This window comes from Myotis davidii, unplaced genomic scaffold (assembly GCF_000327345.1).
Source record: "Myotis davidii unplaced genomic scaffold, ASM32734v1 scaffold88, whole genome shotgun sequence".
In the NCBI taxonomy this organism is placed as follows: Eukaryota; Metazoa; Chordata; class Mammalia; order Chiroptera; family Vespertilionidae; genus Myotis; species Myotis davidii.
Window position 1 is genome coordinate 300,260 of NW_006300377.1, and position 3,571 is coordinate 303,830.

Below are 3,571 nucleotides of genomic sequence, written 5' to 3' on the forward strand. Positions count from 1 at the left end.
TACACGAGTAACTGTTAACACATAGTGGCAATGGGTAAGAATCATAAGATAGCATTGTTTGGTGGAAAGAACATGGGGTATGAGGTCATAGGATCTAAATTAAGTGCTAGCTGTGTTACCCTCAGGCCAGTCTCTTAACTTTTGTGAGCCTTCATTTCCTTAGCTGCAACACAGGAACGATAATCCGTGAGGCTCAAAGGAGCTAATATATGCCAAAGCACTTTTGTAAAAGGCTGTGTGAATGTTAGTTGTCAGTTGTTATTACTATTACTTTTAAGTGAATTTCTTTCAATAACATTATGTAAGTTCAGAAAGATGGTCTGACTTGTACCTGAAGGATCATAAAGGCTGTGCGCACACAGTGTGACATTTAAGGTGAATACAGAGGGACAAATAAGATGTAGAGCTGAGCCGAAACCGGTTTGGCTCGGTGGATAGAGCGTCGGCCTGCGGACTGAAAGGTCCCAGGTTCGATTCCGGTCAAGGGCATGTACCTGGGTTGCGGGCACATCCCCAGTGGAAGATGTGCAGGAGGCAGCTGATCGATGTTTCTCTCTCATCGATGTTTCTAACTCTCTATCTCTCTCCCTTCCTCTCTGTAAAAAATCAATAAAATATATTTAAAAAAAAAAAAAAAGATGTAGAGCTGAAAGGAAAAGCCAGGTAGATGGAACAGCATGAGCAAGGCAGAGAAGTAGGAAAACACGAGGCATATTTAGGAAAGGCACTAGTTCATTTTAGCTGAAATTTAAAGATTGGGAGGTAACATTTAAAATGTAGGCAAAGAGCAAACAAGGCTGAGGAGTGGGGGAGGGGAGAATCTATTTTTCCCTCTATAAGCATCTTTGGTAATTGGAGCAGGAGTAAATGATAAAACAGGTGGTTAAAATTAGTAAGAATTTATCTGTGAATCTGAAGTAAGAGCAAGATATGTGGCAGGTATGGAAAATGGAATACCTACTATTATGTATGTTTGTGCGGGGGCCAATTTGAAAATGATACTGTTATCTCTATCTCTCATCAGAAATTCCGGAGCTTTGGCCTTTAGGACCCTTCAGCATCATTATTCAAGTAAGAGAAGGCTATGTTTACCTAACAACAGCTACAAAATGAACTGGAAAAGTTCAACCAACACTCTTGGCCATTTTTCAAGTGTTTGTTGGTACCTCTACTCAAATAAATATGAAGTACATTCATTTTGTTTTGTTTTTTGTTTTGTTTTCACTTGTAATTTTTGTACAGAAAAAAAAGTATCAACAGGATCCTTGAATGACAGGTAGTACGTAGTCTAGAGTGGCACTAATCTGTGATACAGAAATTGAGGGTTCCAATAGATTTTTTTTCAAACAAATTTTTAAAGCTTTATATATGTTGACATACTTGAATGAAATAATCTAGTAATTCTTGCTTGGCAAAGAGTACCTGAAAAAAAATAAATTTAACAAAACTTGAAGAAAATTCATTTTTATCAACAAAAAGTAAATACAACTTCTTGATCATGCCAAATATGATTTTATATTTAAAATCCAACTAGCAGTTTTGCATAAAGAAAATTGCATAAGAGAAAAATATTAACTTTCCAAGGAGCAAGTCAAAGTTTGAAAATCAAGCCTGACACGCTTATGCTTGTCTGTGCTCCAGTGTCATACAAGTGCCCCCTACTGTTGCTCATATTTAATCTGTTTCTCCAAAACAGATTTTTTTTAGATACTCTCCTGTAGTGGTTTTCACAAACCACAAACATAATTCTTTAGTCATATGTACGTAAACAATCATAACTAGCTAATACTGTGATCCTTACTAGTTTAATATAGAATTCACTATTATGATGACAACATAAAAAAATCTTAAATAGCTTTTAAAAGAAAACTGGGCCGATACCGGTTTGGCTCAGTGGATAGAGCGTCGGCCTGTGGACTGAAGGGTCCCGGGGTCGATTCCGGTCAAGGGCATGTACCTGGGTTGCGGGCACATCCCCAGTAGGGAGATGTGCAGGAGGCAGCTGATCGATGTTTCTCTCTCATCGATGTTTCTGACTCTCTCTCTCTCTCTCTCTCTCCCCCCTCCTCTCTGTAAAAAAAAAAAAAAATCAATAAAATATATTAAAAAAAAATAAAAGAAAAGAAAACTGGTATCTAGGTATTGGAGGGTGGAAGCAGGAAAGATGAAGGTTGGCGTATTTGGGTGGGAACTGCACTGAGGGGATGTGTCCCTGTATCCAGACACAAGAGGGAAAATAACGCCAGTGACACCGCAGTCCCCTTCAGCATAAAGAGGGGACGAGGGACAAATCAGTTCAAAACCACCCTTTAACCCCCTAAAAACAAACAGGAGAGTCCACATATAAGGATCCAGGAGTTTGGAAGGGCTGCCTCTCCTTCTCAGCCTCTATCCCCTATGTCCAGCATAAGTTCAGGATGCAGAAGCCTGGGCTCTTTAACTTTTCCAGGTCTGACTCAGGCCTGCTGATGGGCAGAGAAGTCATACTTGGAGTACAAACCACTTCTGCTAAGGATCTTTATGCTTCAGTTCCCTTGGAGACTTATTCTGGTGGTGGGCTGGGTTGAGGGAAAATAAAGGAGAGCGTATATCTTCTATATTGTATCAACTGGCAATGATAGGGTATGGGTGTGCATATACATGTGCACATGTGTATGTGAGTACATGTATGTGTACATACACGTGTGTGTGCTAGTATATATGTCCTAGAAATCCTACCCTGGCAAGCCAGACTGACACACAGCTGGCCATTCATTGAGCTCACCACCCCATGGCTATAATGCAATTCCCCCCCAGCCCTGACCTGTGTGAAACAAACTAAGAGTCTAGGTCTGTGACAACACAGCAAGGGTCCCATTCATAGTACTAGTAAAAGGAGAGGGAGGGAAGCAAGGCTGGCGAGCTACAGGCAGTACAGAGCAGTATATCCTTGAGAAAAATTAGGCTAGAAAACAATATTTTTTCCATAGATTTTTGCCAGGTCCACCTCTGTGGGCTCCACTAGGTCCATCACATGTCATGCACCTATAAAAAGAGGTGCCACAGCCCTAACCGGTTTGGCTCAGTGGATAGAGCGTCGGCCTACAGACTGAAGGGTCCCGGGTTCGATTCCAGTCAAGGGCATGTACCTTGATTGCGGGCACATCCCCAGTAGGGAGTGTGCAGGAGGCAGCTGATCGATGTTTCTGTCTCATCGATGTTTCTAGCTCTCTATCCCTCTCCCTTCCTCTCTGTAAAAAAATCAATAAAATATATTTAAAGAAAAAAAAAAGAGGTGCCACACCAAAACCTAGAGAGATGAAGTCAACACACAAGCAATGGTTTTTTCCTTCACTTCATCCTTCTCCTCACAGCTTTAGGAGCTCTAACTACAGAGAATCAATCCAACAACACTACTATTAAAAACAATCAGTGTTGCCGAAACCGGTTTGGCTCAGTGGATAGAGCGTCGGCCTGCGGACTGAGAGGTCCCAGGTTCGATTCCGGTCAAGGGCATGTACCTGGGTTGCGGGCACATCCCCAGTGGGGAGTGTGCAGGAGGCAGCTGATCGATGTTTCTAACTATCACTCT

The 3,571-nt window shown here is 41.6% G+C and overlaps 1 long non-coding RNA gene across 1 annotated transcript in view; it reads right to left on the bottom strand.

The window, feature by feature from the left end:
- Positions 1 to 696: 696 nt before the first annotated feature.
- LOC107185229 overlaps positions 697 to 3,571 on the bottom strand; it is an 18,453-nt gene continuing 15,578 nt past the window's right edge. Inside the window, exon 3 of the long non-coding RNA XR_001516154.1 lies at positions 697 to 1,748. This is a non-coding gene — a long non-coding RNA (uncharacterized LOC107185229). The remainder of the gene's footprint in view (positions 1,749 to 3,571) is intronic.